Genomic DNA, 16,665 nt, shown 5'->3' with positions numbered 1-16,665 from the left:
GCTGACAATGCTGAACTTATTTGCAAAGATGGAGACAAAAAGTGGAAATTAGGAAACTAAGGCCTTTTAAGGGAGAGCACATGGACAAAGACTGAAGCAAGTGCCCTGTGGACAACCCCTACCAGACTTAGCAGTTCTGACACAGGGACCTTTGCAAGAGGAGAAAAATAAATTTAACGAGAAACTACAGCTCATGTTGCTTAAAAAGTTATGGGTAACAGGAATTTTATTTATTATCTTCATGGGAAAAAACATGCTAGAAGGATGGAAGCCATAACAGATTTTAAATGGCTTAGATACTGAACTGCTTTTTTAAAACCAAGATTAAAAAAAAAAAAATTCAACAACTCTTAAGAAGGAATGAAAGCCTTGCATATATCAATATTTATAAATAAACAGAATTTAGAAAATGTAAGCACATACAGATGACCAGATCTACAGGAAGTACATTTTACCACGTGAGCAACTGCCAATGTAGACTTCACCAAGAACCTTGGGGAACTGGGAAATGTTGGCGACTTTGGGATTACCAGCCTTCAGTAGAAAGGAAAAGAAGCAGTCGGTTACCATCTGGTAAGTCTCTCTTTCCTAGCAGAATTCACACATGGAAAAAAAATCTTTGAATTAGAGTTCAGGTAGCTCCAGTGCCTCGTCAGAGGTCCACATGACTGTTGACATGGATGGCATCGGTATGACTGCTCGGTAGTCATCTTCAGTAGGCTTTACCTCATTACCCCAGCAGGTCTGTGTCCTCCGATGCCTGTGATTCTTCCAGAATCTCCTTGCGATTGCAGTCAGTGCTCTCTTCACACAGGGAATACGCGGGGTTTGAGATGAAGAATCAGAGCAGCAGAGAGCATTTGAGAGGTTGGGTAGTTTGCACGCACAGGGGCATAACCCTGGTGTTTTCTGTCCCAATCATTCCTAGAACGTAATTAGCTTTTCTTGACTGTTCCTAAACACGGGGGTATGTTTCCAGGGAAGCGTACACCAAACCTGCAGGATCTTACTCCTGAATGCCAGGGGAGGGCGGGGAGTGGCCCGTGCCCCTCGTGGCACAGTTCGAGCTCGCTTCCTCCGAAGGCAGACCTACTCTTCCTCCGAAGGCACACCTACTATTCCTCTGAAGGTGGACCTACTATTCCTCCGAAGGCGGACCTACTCTTCCTCCGAAGGCACACCTACTATTCCTCCGAATGTGGACCTACTATTCCTCCGAAGGCGGACCTACTCTTCCTCCAAAGGCACACCTACTATTCCTCCGAAGGTGGACCTACTATTCCTCCGAAGGCGGACCTACTCTTCCTCCGAAGGCACACCTACTATTCCTCCGAAGGTGGACCTACTATTCCTCCGAAGGCGGACCTACTCTTCCTCCGAAGGCACACCTACTATTCCTCCGAATGTGGACCTACTATTCCTCCGAAGGCAGACCTACTCTTCCTCCGAAAACACACCTACTATTCCTCCGAAGGTGGACCTACTATTCCTCCGAAGGCGGACCTACTCTTCCTCCGAAGGCACACCTACTATTCCTCCGAAGGTGGACCTACTATTCCTCCGAAGGCGGACCTCCTATTCCTCCGATAGCGGGCTGCTCCCGTGAGCGGAACGGGAGCTCCTGCCGCACAGGGCTCGGCTGGCGCCCAGGTGGCTCCTGCGGCCGCGGCCGGGCGGCAGCGCCCGGCCGGGCCCCGAGGTGTCAGGACAGCCCCGGCGGTGCCCAGCCAGAGGGGCTGTGCCGCCGGCTCCCCACGGAAGGGGACGCGCTGCCGCCCGCCCCCTCCCCTCCCTGCGGGGACTGAACCCCGCCGGGACCCACCGGCTTTGCCCGGAGCCTGCTCAGAGCTTCTCTTCTGAAAACGACTTCGTTGCTGCTTTCCTGAGAAGGACTACCAGCAGGAGCATCGTTTCAACTGTTGTAAGACGTCCCTCCGCCGCCCTGCTCCGGAGGCTGTGGCTTGGCCAGCAGCCACGCGGGACTCGCTGCATCGGTGGTTGAGGGGCCCGAGATACCTGACAATTGGTCCCGACCCATGGGGCAACTCTGACATCTCTCTCTGGCCCGCGCTTGCTGCGTGTACTGAGGAGGTTTCACTGCTGCAGGGCGGTTTTAGCACCTCTTGGATCCACTGAAGCTAGTGCACATCAGTGTAGTTACTCCTCACTTCTGGAGGGGGCTGTTGTTTAAAACAGGTCATCTTCTAGGATGTTCTTTGGCGGCTCCAAGCCTGTTGACCAAGCGCTCACCGTTCACTGGCTATGCCAGTGTAAAGTATCTATGCCTCTCTCTCCCTCAGCCCCAAGAAATCCTTTTCTGAGTCTTTTTTTAAGCTTAAGAGGCATACAATGTAAATACCAACACATGCAGGCTGAGAATAAGGCCGGGCAGCTGGGAACACCTAATGGTTTTATATCTGTACAAAAAAAAAGAGCGGGGGGTTTTGGGCATGACCAGCAACTATTGTTACCTGACAGAGAACAAGATTTACAGCACCCCAGATTTTCCTCAGAAATGAGCCTCTTGGCTTATCAACAGGCCGATGCTCTATGGTCAGTTAAGCTGGATTAGGGGTGAGAAGTTTCTCCCTTGTTTCCAGACTGGAAGAGAGAACAGTGGGGTCTCAGGGTATCCGATGGCAGAGAGTGAAGGTCATACTTCACTGTCCCTACAGCACTGTGTTTGCTCTGCAGAAGAGGGTGCACTTTGGAGTGGAGGAATAGCATGTATATACTGTTAAATATCTTTGCCTTTTCTTCCCACAGTGTCTTGGGGTTTTGTTGCATATATTACACATGCATCTTTATCTCATGCAGAGTGCTGTTGTGTATTAGTCACGCATTACCATTCCACTTAGGTTTGCACAGAATCGGCTGCCCAACTAAACTGATTTGTGCCATTATCACTCTTAAGATTCTAGATAAGCTACAGCCATCAAAAATCTTCTGTAAGAAGACAACATAATCAAGTAGAGATGGGTACTGGCCTGCAGCAGGTGTGGATTTTATTTATTTGAGTGTCCACTTAAACTCCAGACTCAACAATGATGTGGCAGATAGTTTGTACCTTTACACCAGGAAAAGCCTACAGGGTGATTGGATGGTTTCTTTCAGCTGAAGAGTTTGAGCCCAAATTTCCATTCCAGAAAGGCTTGATAAATAAAAACTATCTACTTTGCCAAACACAAAATCAAAAGAGATTGGATCTCTGGGAAGGAACTGGATGCAACCTTCTGTCCTACTATGTGGCCTGATGCAACTAAAATACTAGCAAAAAACTGGGAGTGCTAGTGAAAATTTTAGTTCTCCAAATTCACATGCAAGCAGCGTGGTGGAGAGATGTAGTTGCAGTTTGTATTGTTGCAGAGTCTCTCTGAGCACTCTCACATCAATAAAGCTTTTTTCAGCTTGGTGGCAGCATTTGTCCCCTTGCTGGGAATTCAGGGATAAACTGTGGTAGATAACTGAGCAGGGGCGATCAGGGAGTGGAACACGAATTGCTCTGCTGATCCTGCACCTGTGAAATGGCGCAGAAGGAAATGGTTTGGCCAGCATAAATTAAGGCAGCTCTGAGACTCATCTAACATACCTCAGGAATTCAGCCTGCCAGCACAAAATTAGACAGTGCAGAAAGCTGGCTAAACATAATCTCTGTATCTTCCATGGCTTGTGAGAGTGACACAGACGAGTGACATTGTCAGATCTCTTCAATATTAGAAAGAAAAGAACACTGTTTAAGTAACAGGGTTTGAAAACACAGCATGCGCCAGAGTATTTAATGTGTTAGCTAGTTTAGATGAACCTTTAGATCTCTTTCAGGGGAAATCATCATTTTGTTGTGGATCTTATCCAGCAGAAAGAGACCCAGTTCAGACTGATTTCCTAGGTGCCACTGCAATGCTTGGACAACATATCATTGCATTAAAAAAGACATCACTAATCAGAATCTCTGGAAATCTCAAAGTATAAAGACTAACATTACATGCCAAACTATCTCAGCTTGTTCATGTTGAAGATCTTTGATCTGTCTAGCTGAAGTGGCCTAAAGGTTTTTGGCTTTGCTTTCAAAGGAGAAATCTCATGGGCTGCCAAAGTGGGTACACTGATACTAGTCTTCATCTTTTAAACTTGCATCAATGGTTCTTTGTTCCAGTGGCCTCCCATCCATATAATGAGTATATCAAAAGGTGTTCAGTGTATGTCGGTGGACATACGGCTTAAGCAAAGGGCCGTCCTGCAGCCATGCACAAAATCAAGCATTATGGGACTGGGAGCATGCCATGCACAATGTGCTGGTCAGTGCAACTGAGATGCTTAAGTCCCTGTCCATTCATCCACCAAGTAAAACCTCACCTGGATCTGTCACAGCAATGTTATAGAATCTAAAGAGATGATGAAGTAGAAGTTTGCAAGGACAAAATTTAATTTTTTCAGCATGAGCCAGTGGATTTGGGTCAATTGACCGATGCTAATGGTTTTTACAAGACACGGGAAAAGGTTAAGATCAGAATCATAGAATCGTTTAAGTTGGAGAAGACATTTAAGATCGTTGAGTCCAACCATCAACCCAACACCACCATGCCCACTAAACCATGTCCTGAAGAGCCTCCCCTACGTGTTTTTTGAACACCTCCAGGGATGGTGACACCACCACTTCCCCAGTCAGCCTGATCCAATGCCTGACAACCCTTTCAGTAAAGAAATTTTTTCTAATATCCAATCTAAACTGGCCCTGGCACAACTTGAGGCCATTTCCTCTCGTCCTAAATAATGGACATCTCGGTTCTTGAAAACATATGTTATAGTTGTTCTTTTCTATCTAGCTATGGGATCTATCAACAATACTGAAGCTATTTCATTGTCTCTTAATCCAGAGAGCCCAGCCAAAGGATTGTATTGTGAATTTGGCCCACCAGAAGAATGCAATCAATCCATAGTTCATTCCTTGCTACCCTCTTTCTTGCAGACTGCTGAAGTGGCAGCCAGACACAAGCCACAGGCTGGACAGCTTGCTCTGGTAGCCTTCTCTGTTCCAGACACTTCATGAGGACTTAGTTCCTCCACTGACATGCTGTTAGCTGTGCATCTTTCAAGGGACAAATATACTAGCTTCCACAGCCTCACGGGAAGGGGGCATCTGATCATGTCACAGGAGGAGAAGGAAATAATGTCCTGCCATATAATCTTACTCACAGGATCCTCCTTCCAGGAAGTTGAGTCTGTGCATTCCCTCATGGTCTCTGTTTGCATTTGGGATGCACAGGATAAAGTGGTCATATGATGGAGAAGGTCTCCAGGATATGGTCCTCCATGAGGGACTGAGACCGGATCCACCCGTGATCTTCCCAGTAAAGGAAGATCGAGCCATTTCAACAGCTCTCTTTCTTTGCCAGTGGTTTCTCCCTACCCCATCTTTGTGGAGCCGGCATGGGAGCCGGTTACACCGGGTACGTGTGCTGAGAAGTCCAAGCAGGGCAGTTAGAATCAGAGGCTCACCGCTGTTGTACAACTCGCAGCATAGCTACCTGCCGGTACCGTGAGGGCACCGATGTGTCCATGCACCATGCGCTGCCTTCTCTCAGCGTGCAAGCGTCTAAGGAGGACCTATGCCTCAGCAGCAGCAAGAAACTTGCTTCTCCACCCTAGAGCTACACCTTTGCCTGCTTTTCCTCCCTTTCCACCTAGCAGAGGGCGCTCCGCTCTCAGAAGTGGCTCCTCAGCACATTCCTGGGATGGAGCTTAAGCACTGGGTCCAGCGCGCGCGCACACACACACACACCCCCACCCACCCCCACCCACCCCCCAAGCTCAAAACAAACTGCGCGCTGAGAAAAGGGTTGTTGAAACCCTTGCAAATCCAGCCAGCAACAGGCTTGTGAGCCAGCGAGGGTGCGGGAGGCCCCCGGCCGGCCAGGCACGGCACAGCGGCACAAACTGGCAGGCAGCGCTTGAACTCTGCAAGGCTGTTCCCTCGCAAAGGGCACCCTCCGCCTCCCCGGCCCCCCCGGGAGCGCTGGGCGGGCTGGTCCCGCTGCCACATTATTGTGCAGCGCGGTGGAAAAGCCACAATGCGAGCTGCTCTCTGGGGGGGTGGAGACAGACACAGGCGGAGTCAGGGCTCAAATTCTTGAACCTTTCACATCCTTTCTGTAATTTGAAACATACTTGTTCCCATTCCAGAACCTTTTTTTTTTTTTTTTTTTTTTAAATTCCTTCCTTGAGGCTGTGGAAATACGTTGGGGGGGGGGGGGGGGGGGAGAAAAGAGAGAAAGAAAGAAAGAAAGAAAGAAAGAAAGAAAGAAAGAAAGAAAGAAAGAAAGAAAGAAAGAAAGAAAGAAAGAAAGAAAGAAAGAAAAAGAAAGAGAAAGACAGAAAGAAAGAAAGGCAGGAAGGAAGGAAAGAAAGAAAGGAAGGGGGGAAGAGAGAGAGAGAAAGACAGAAAGAAGGAAAGACAGAAAGAAGGGGAGAGAGAGAGAAAGACAGAAAGAAGGAAAGACAGAAAGAAGGGGAGAGAGAGAGAAGGACAGAAAGAAGGAAAGACAGAAAGAAGGGGAGAGAGAGAGAAAGACAGAAAGAAGGAAAGACAGAAAGAAGGGGAGAGAGAGAGAGAAGGACAGAGAGAACGAAAGAAAAGAAAGAAAAGCAAGGAAGGAAAAAAGCTAGCCCACTACTTATCAGAGGCTCCAAAACAAAACAGAAACGTGAGAGCATAGCCTTCCCCAGCACAACTGCTTGCGGGCTCAGATTTCCCTTCACAGGGGTCACGGCTGCTGCAGTCACGGGTTTGGAACGCAGCTGGTCCTGCCTGCAACAAGGCGAAAAAATCCCGTCTCTTCTGCAAATGGCATTTACCTCCTTTCGCTTCGCAAGCCCTTGGCATTCAGAGCAGAGGAAGCCATTTGCAAAAAGCTTGGGGCACTGGCTTGTGCCCTTACAGATCCTGGTCATCTTCAGTGGGTAATTCCCCCTCCCAACACCCAGCCCCTTCCACCCACCGTCCCAGTTGGCCTGGGAGGGAAGGGACATCTGCATGTCCCTCTCCTGTGCACTTCAAGTCACACACCTATAAGCACTCCAATTTACCTCCTTCCACAAGACTGTCAGTAGACAGTTCCCACATTTACTGCAGGGTGTAAACCTATGGGAGAGGAAACCTGGCTAATGTGAACTCTGAAAGACTTTGAATGTCCCTGATGTCCCCAAAAGGCACGGAGCAGCATGGAGCACTCTCTTGCATCAGCCAGGTCATCACTGCCCGCTCCTTTCACCCTGGGTAAACCACAGCAGGTGACTGTGCTGGTGCAGCAGCAATTTTTTTTGCTTTGTGTAAGGAATTAACAATTACCAGCGACACTATATGCCACCTCGGGTCAGAAGTGACCCGAAGCTCTTGAGTTGCATATAAGCAGTTGCAATGCAGCTGCCTTGCCAGTGCCGTGCCAGACATTGCTGGAGCAGGGCTGTTAAGTTGTTAGAAAGAGAACCTACCCCTCTCCCATCCACTCAGGGACTCACACCCTGCTCTTTCAAACCAGGAAAACAAGGATGAGGGGAGAAGCTTTCATTTTTCGTTGCCATTATCATAGGTCTCAACTGTGTTAATGTAGCATCATGCTGTTTACATGTATATGAATATGGATGGGTGGGAGCAACCCTTAAAGAAGGCGTGAGGTTTCCCAGGAGAGAGTCAAGTGGGCACATGTGCATCACCTGAAGCAGCTGGATGATGACTGCCTCACCAGGAGTCACCTCTGCACATGGGGGAGAAGTCATCCAGAGGGAAGGGCAGTCCCTAGGCACAGGATATAGCCCTTACATGCTGTACTCCTCCCCTGTCACAGCCACTGCTCTGCAAAGCTGGGGCAAGCTGGGGAACTTGAAGAGTATTTCTGTTTCCTCGGGTACATAGCTAGAGGGGGAGGAGGAGCAGGACTCTCTGCAAGGCAGAGATGGGGCGGATATTTTTATTTATTTATTTGTTTATTTTGGAAGGGACAGCGTGACATTTCGGGGTTTCCCCATAGACGAGATACACCTTTCAGCCATGTGCCCCATGTAGGATGGCAGCTAGGTTATGCCCATCGGGGAACTCCTCTCCTTAACCCAGCTCCTGGCACTACAAGTCACCACACTGATACTTCGCAGACTGGCAGGGAACACCACAAAGTCCATGTGTGCTTAAATGTTTCATGTCACACAGCACATGCTATTCTGGCTGCCTTGCAACACTGTAGCATTTGGCCTCCCTCCCTCTGAGGAGATAAAGCATCCTGATAATTTAGCTGTGTTTATCCAGACACCCTTGAGACAGTCCTTGTCTCTGAAGCTGGACATTTGATGCTCACAGCATCTTCTGAACATTGCCCTCAGGTGGGAGAGATCCTGCTCAGGGCATCCCCACCATCCCTCTGTGTCCATCCTTTGTCCTCAGCCTGGATTCCTGCTTTTTAGCCAATACAGCTGTAGCATGGTGTCTTGTTTATCACATTTCTGTAACTTTTTGCAAATAAACCTTGGCTACAAATACAAATGCTCTGCTGACTTTTTCTTAGGCATCTTAGACACTAAGGGGTTATTAGTGCTCTATTCAGGTCCATGTTGGCATTCCCTGCCCTTCTCTAGATTGTCATGCAAGTCCAGTTGGAGTTGCTATTAAATATGAGACAAGACCTCAGTTACACATGTATTAAGTTAGTGACTTCTGGGGTGTTACCAACTTTCTAGAGATACCACATGTGACTCGCTGAACTAGATGACTGAGTAATAACTTACTTCACCCGGTCATATTTATCAGAGCAGGTTTGTCCTGCCTTTTTTTACAGGGACTCCTATCCCATGGGTAGCAAGCAGGCCAAATGAAATCTATTCCTACAGGCACTGCTCTCTGCAGTTTGTTTTCACTCTATTCCAGTCCCACATACTTAATTCATGCCCTGGCTAGCTGAAACAAAACCGTTCAGTCCCCTCTGATTCAAAAAATTTTGGAGGAAGACACCTAGATTTCTTTGGGCCATTGTTCAATGGACAAACTCTGTAGATGGGACTCCCATCCTAATCCAAATGGTGCATTAAGAAGTGATGGAGAAAAATCAGCACTTGTCAGTTTTACAGAAAAGAAAATGTCCCAGAGCACACTCTTCTTCCCTGGCTGATTCCCTGTACCCATTACAACTCTTGGGCACCATTTGTGGACCTCTACAGAGCTCATGATCTAAAGCAAGCAGCATGCCAAAGGTAAGTGGGCCAGAGCCTTGGTCTGCAGCTTGTCACCGTTGTAATGTTGGGCACCTCTAAAGGGATATTAAGTCCTTCAAAAAGGTAGCTGAAAACTGTCCTTACGTAGGGAAATCTCTGTCAGATGCTAGCTAAGAGAGGCATCCTACCCATCTGGCCATACTGCAGAGACAGGTGGCATTTGGGCCCCGAACCAAGAGCTCCTTAGCTGTTCAAACTGGGGACCTTTGTATCTTCAAGACTGAAGGAAACTAAGAGAAGCTCCTACCGGTCTTTGCTCCTATATCAGATCCTAGTCTTAGGGCATGTGGCTGGGATAGACATGCCAATAGCTGCAGGCAGATAGAAACCTTCTCTTTTATAAATGTACCCAACTGCCCTTTACGTACTAGGCTGGTTATTCATTGCTGAAGTGAGTTTGAGGAAGGGAATAAGACAGCAAAAGAAAACAGCCCAGGGAGAGAGGCAGCAAAGACAAAAGGACTAATACGACCTGGAAGAAGAGAGCTGAGGCTCTCTCTGCTGACAGAACTTTGCAGGGGCTTAGAGGAGACACGTTATAACGGGCCAGCTGGAGTCACAGTGGTGCTGGGAGATGGAGGGGTGCAAACGTACAAACATATGCTCTCCAGTGACTTCAGTCTCTGCGCAAAGGAGTATGTGCTGCTTCTCGAGGGGTGAGTGTGGGGGACTGCTTTAGTAGCCTCATCTTCTGCTAACCTCTAGAAATTGGTCGCTTTTGAGGAGGTAAAAGCATGTAGGCAGACTTGAAATGAGGAGAAGAATCCTGACCTCAGCATGACTTCTAACCACTTGTCCCAGACACAGGCTGGGACTCCATTCCAGGGTCTGGGAAGCCCAAAGGAAGATTTAGCTACACAGGAGGGATCCTCCGGCATCCCTGCACAAACCAGAAGCAAGGTGGTCTCTGGGTGACAGGGTTCAGGGAGGCAGGGATTCCTGAACATCAGTCTCCCTTTTGACACTGATTTGCAATGAAACATTTTGCCTTATAAGTCTGTTTCTCCCTCTGATTTTATCTTCCCTTTTAGAAAATGGTGCAAATAAAGCTGAGCTGCCTCATAGCTTGTGGATGTCTGTACTATACCAAACAGCCCTCCAAGGAGGGGAGTTAAAAAGGGTAAAGGACTAATATGAGTCTTTGCAAGGACCTGTGTCCATGCCAGGAAAGGGTGTGATCCACAGCCCTGCTCCAGTTCCATTCCTCGGCTTGTTCCAGTCGGCTGTGACTTTTGATAATCCCTGTCCTGGGGCTAGAAGAAAGCAAGACCAATGGTTCAGTTTGCTCTGACAGGACCAAGCCCTGCTTGAAAATACTAGGAAACCTCCTGAGTCAGCAGCTCACTTGCTCCTACTCTTGGAATAGCTGAGATTCCCGGACACAGTAACTTGACTCTACTCCTGGCTCAGAGCAGCCACTAGCTGAAAGGCAAAATAAAATCCCCTCCTGGCCCATTAACGAGGCCTATTCTGGGTTCAGGAGAAACCAGTCTGACTGATGAACTCCCCTGGCTCAGGGGCTCTGGCTGGGGTTGGGAGAGTTATTCTTTCCTTATTCAGCAGACAGGAGGATGTTAATGGAGAGCATATGGGAGGGGAGGGAGTACTGTGGATATTGCTGGAGGACAGCCAGACTGCATCAAAGCCCCAAGAAGCCTATTCTCCATCCGGGCAATGCTAAAACAGGCCGTGGAGAGACAAGAAGTCCAGCTGTGATACGGGGGAGTTGGGAAAAAAGCCCTCTGCCTTCCCCGGCTTTTTTACTCCCACTCCAAATGGGACAATGGGGCAGTATTGTCACATAGTCCTGTAGGCATGGTATGCACAGCGGAAGCCTTTCTGGGCAAGAGAGTGCCTCAGCCAGGCACCCCATCCTGAGAGTCCTGCTATAGACTTCAGGAAGGCAAGAACTGCCTCTGTGCTTGCGAAGTGCCATCTAATTTATGGTGCTATAGAAATGATGAATTACAACAGTCCTACAGGCTAGAGATGGAAAAGCCCTGTTAACTCCTCCGGCCCATCTCCCAGAGCTGATGCAGGACTGTTGCCTCTCACACATTTCCTGTTTCTGTCTGGACATGTTTTGAACAAGCAAGCAACTGAGGTTCGTGTATTTTTCACTTCTTAATTCTACTTTAAAAATAAACCCCAACATGATTAATGTAGGATGGATTACCCAGCCGCTTGGATATGTCAAGCAGGATGGAACAGGGTGCATCAAAGGCAGCCCACATCTGCCTTACCTTAAAGATAAAATGGAAGACTGGCTAGTGAAGACTTGATCACAGCTTGAACTAAGAAGCTTCCCATTAAGCAGGAGGGCAGTTAGAATCGGCTCCGGTAAAAATTAGGTGTGTCCTTTTTGGCTCCTGACAATCTGTTAATGTAGCCCTGACTGAGGCAGATTTTGGGCATCCACGATGCTTGGCCTTGCATCATTCACCAGAGCTTAATTAACTAAGGAGCCTGGCTTGTTTAGCCTAGCAAAGGGGGATATAATTGCAATCTATAAATAAATACTTCAGGGGGTGAACACATGGGGAGGAGGAAAGAGCTATTTAAAGATAAAGGACAATGCTGGCACAAGAACAAATGGGTATAAACTAGCCATGCATACATTTAGGCTAGGGATTGTCAGGTTTCTAATGCTGAGAGCACTGACGGTCTGTGAAGGCCTCCCAATGGGTTTAGTAAGGCCAAAAACCAAGCTGGTTTTAAGAGGCAGTTAGACACATTTACTCAACTGATTGTATGAAATGGCTGGCTGTGCAAGCAAGGAACTAGACTTGACAAGCCCAGAAGGAATGTCCTGAGGTTCTCTGGGCTGCAGTAAGTACAGGATGAGTTTTGGCTAACCAGCTGCAGGGTCCAGTAGGAGCAAATTGGGAAAGAACTGGAAGACTAATAAAACCCAAGAAATTTAAACTGCACTTTCATTGCATAATGGGCAGATTATCAATCCAGGTAAAACTGTCACCTGAAACTAACCCCTTTCCAATGACTAGGCTGGCTGGCTTGGTTTAGAGAGATTTGTGGGGCAGGAGGAGATTATCAACAACAGTCAGTAAAAAGAGTCTGTGATTAGTTTGTGTGAAAACATAGGCAAGAGAAAAGAAGAAAAGAAACAATGATTGGTTTTCCTGTGAGCAGGTTGAGGTTGAGAAGCCCATAGTTCTGTTTTGTCATCCTCAGAGGCAAAAAGATCTCATGATCCAGAAAATGTCATGTTCTCCAGTGGAGTAACAGCTCAGCCTGACCTCAGGCCAAGACCAATACATGGTGCTCCTGCACACAGTAATCCTTCTCTACGAAGTCATTTGCCAAACAGACAGTGGGTGTCTTTCCCTGTGGCTATCCTGCAAAACAGTTAGAATAAGAGAGACCTTGACCTTTGACTAAGGCATGCTGGAGAGGCAGATGTCCAAATCTTAGCCGCCTTATCTAACTGGATTATATAACAATAAATCACATACTCCAGTTTACACCACCAGCCCAAACAAGATAATGGACCTTATACCAGAGAAAGATCTGTTGTAATATAGCACTTTGTTTCATCCTGTTCCTGCTGAGAGTAGAGGGATGAGGGACGGTGAGCAGGGAAGAGACAGCTATACAACTGGCACAGTCCTCCCTTGTATTGAGGGAATTTTCCTGTGGGAATCTCCTGCCTGTTTGAGTTCTCTCTATGCTCCATAACCAGTGTAAAGCAAATTTAGCAGAGACCAGAGAATCCATCTTTAAATGCCTTAGGGGGACAGAGAATATGGTATAAATGGAACTGCAGCGATGTCTCTTCTAATTCTTGTAATCTGTCACCTAGCTGCAGCAGTGGTAGGTGCTTTAGAAATCTACAGACAGTCTAAGTATGATTTGATCACATTAGCAGTGGACCATGCATCAAGAGATCCAGAGGTTTTATTCAGAAAGGCATTAAAATAAAGCTGGTTGTGCTTCCAAGTCTCTTTTGTCTGGGAAGAGGATATCTCCTAAGCTCCTGTAAGGCTTTACTCCTGACATTTCTCATTCTTTGCTTTTCCTTACAGATCAGAAATATAACACAAAATGCCTTGTCTTGCTATTTTCGTCATTCTGCAGTCAGTCTCAGCAGGAATCTGAGGCAATGAGGATGGGAGGTGGTGAGCTGAGTCAAGTCTGAAATATGGTTCCTTGCACTAGAAGGATGTAGATGTGGCTTCTGTTGAAGTCACCAATTCAGGTCATCTTGAAGCTGAAAGGTGACATCTGTTACATGCTCTCTTGAAATGAGGTACAGGGTTTCCAACCAATTACTAGCTAGCCTTGTGCAGTAGTCTAGGAACCTGAGAACTGCATGAATGAATGCACCAACATGTTGGCTGGGGAACAGCACAAAGGGGAACTTGTCCTGTCGCTACTTGCATTTTCCTGGCTGTGTGAAGCTTAGACATTTTTCATCCTCCGGGTCTAAAGTTCTTGGCCTGGTAACCTTCACCAAGTTGAATCAACTTTAAAAAAATAGGAGAGAAAATGAGGGGGGGGAAATTATTTTCCTTAGAGGGGGGCTTTTATTTGAGATGCAAACCATCAGATTTTTGCCTTCGACCTCCCAAAACCAAAGAGAATTTATTGGTCATTTTCGCATTTTTAACTGACATTCTAATTTTCTTCACAAAAACACTTCAAACATAGAGAACCTCAATAAATCTCTAAAGCACAGAGTTAAAAGTGTTCACACAGGCCATAAAATTATAACTCTGGATTTGTACAATTCATGCTTATGGTCAGTCATGTCAAGCTTTAAAGAATCTACCACTTCAGCCATCTCGAAAAGGCAGTAAATCTAGATTATGCATTGAAAGTGCTTAGGGAGTCTGGGTATTTATACCAATGAAATGCCAAAATATTTTACTGACACGCTCCATTTTTTACATTCTTTTCCTAGCAGTTAATTTTTTTATGTATATATATTCATTTTTTTTAATGCTGACAGTTATATTTTGGCTATTCTTAGTTTGCAACTGGCTAGGCCTCTTCTAGTCAAAACAAGAGTCTGAACAATTTCACACACATGGCACCCTGGGCAGAAGACAGTGGAAACCTCACAGATATGTGCGCAGCCTGGGCTGAACATAGTTAGAGCTACATCTTTGGAAGCTCTGCAAATGTCACACGCAGAATTTCTGGCTGTTTCCATAGGAGTGATTCACTGGGGTGCTGCTGCTAAAGAGTCTGTGTCAGTCCCCAGTGTCCCCACAAAGGGCCAGAGCTGTGGTGCTGTGGAAGTGAAAGGGGTGACTCAGTAGGGAATACTTCTTCTGCGTCAGAAGCACTTTAAAGCACCTGAGGGGTGTAAGCAGCTAGAAATGTAAACTGAAGCCTCTAAGGGGTGTCTGCTGTATAGTGCAGTTAAGAGATGTCCAGTTCAACCCTAGGACCCAAAGCAGTGCAGTCGCATTAATGTAGCACTCTCACTGGGCTCCTTACCCTCTCTTTTAAATGCATGCACCTAACACAGCTACATTTCTTTCCTGACCCAAATTAGCTTTCCAATCTAATTTTGAGCATCTCTGTATGATACTGCTTGGTGCTACACAGGCATCACCAGTAGCTCTCTCTGCTGGAAGAGTGCCAGGAGCACATTTTATTTACAGATGGGAATCACTTAGAAGAGGCCAAATTCCTTCTGGATTGACAATGAAGTCGCACAAAACCGGTGCATAAAAGACTTAAATGTAGTTAACTAACTTCAGACCAAGCTCACTCAGACTAAAGGAAGAGTGGGAGCACGCTCAGGGAGCCCAGATCCAGCCTCAGCCACTTGGTGACCCCAAACCAGGAAAATGGCATGAGGTTTCCGATGCTGTTTTTAAACAGCTCACGGTGTTTTAATCCTGACTGCCAGGGCCCCGATACCCTCACCTGGGTCTCCCCCGATGCTGCCCATGGCCCAGGACCCCATTTCAGTCCCTGCAGGGCCACCAGTCCCTGCATCAGCTACACCATAGGCTGCTGGTCTCCAACCCCCCACCAGCCCAGCCTTGGCCTGTTCCCATCCCCAGGGAGGTGCCCGATGCCCAGGGCTGGGGCCGCCCCAGTGCCCCTGGCTGGGGTGGCGGGATGAGCCTGGGCTGGCAGGCCCTGTCCTGCTGCCCCGCAGGGTTCCCTGCAGCCCACCCCCAGGGAGCCACCAGTCCTTGCTGTCCCCTGGCACCAACTCCGCTATGCTAAGTAGCTGCTGCCTGGCTCTTTCCTACAAGTCAGGATGTTAAGAAGAAAGGACAAACTCCAGAGATGACCAGCTAATGCCATCCCTACTACACTGCAAGGCAAAAACAATCTAAGGATCACAACTATGGTCTCCCTCCTCCTCCTCAGAGCCCAGACTACGTACTCAAAGGCATAATTGAATATAAGACATATACTTAATTCCTGGCAGAAACAGAAACTGCTTTTGGATTTGAAAGACCAGCTACCCTCTGACCCCATGAGCAAGTTTGGTTTTATTGTGTTGTCCATTCACTCCTCTGACTGGCTCTCCTTCTGGGAAGTATCAATATGCTGCTTTCTTGCTATGAAGAGGATACCATGAACCTATCTTCCTTCAAACTGTTTCTCAGCTCACCTTTTGCTGTGGTGTCTCCATGAATTAGGCACCAACCCCAATGATTTAAAGTTAGTGAACCCACTAAGTTTTGGTTTATTTCCCATGTATTTACAAATACTTGGCATAGCAAGTGAGACAAACTCAGACAAATGACATTCCTCGTTTTGTGTCTCTCTCCAAGTATGACATGGTAGCTACGAATGACTTTACTCCACACCCTAGGGAACAGTTCAGGTATCAAGCAGTTTTGGGGAAAAAACCCAGAAGTTCAGAGATTAGAAACCATTAGAAAAGCCCACTGCTGCCAGATTATGGCACCAGAGGTCATGCAGTCAACCCTCCCTTACCTGCTCACTTAAATCCAAGATGCTGAAATGAATCAGCAGATCAAATGGCAGATCACGACCGAGGCACTTTCTCCAGGCAGAGGAGGCCCAGGCCAAGGCAGAAGCTCTATTGGTGAGGTTTAAGGGGAGAATTCAGATTTGCCCTGAAGGTCTTTCCATACAATGCTGTGCTGTAGAAGATTATCTTTGCCAGTCAAAAGCCAGAGGGACATTATGCTAACTTAATGTTATATATCAAAGCAGAGACACAGATGGAAGACAACCAACCATGTTCAAGACCTACAGTATTACAGAAATGTTTGAATAACAGCATCATGCGATACTGACCCTGAGAAGGAGAAGTCTACTCTGGCAGCAGAAGAGCCACTAACTCTTAAGTGCTGCAGTAACATCAACAGCAACAGTCTCATCCTGTGGGGAGGCAGCCTTGTGTGCTTTCTCATGGCACTTCTGGGTGCCATTAAAAATAAATCCATACCG

This window comes from Accipiter gentilis, chromosome 22 (assembly GCF_929443795.1).
Source record: "Accipiter gentilis chromosome 22, bAccGen1.1, whole genome shotgun sequence".
NCBI lineage: Eukaryota > Metazoa > Chordata > Aves > Accipitriformes > Accipitridae > Astur > Astur gentilis.
The sequence above is the reverse complement of the archived record's forward strand: the minus strand, read 5'-3'. Positions refer to the sequence as shown.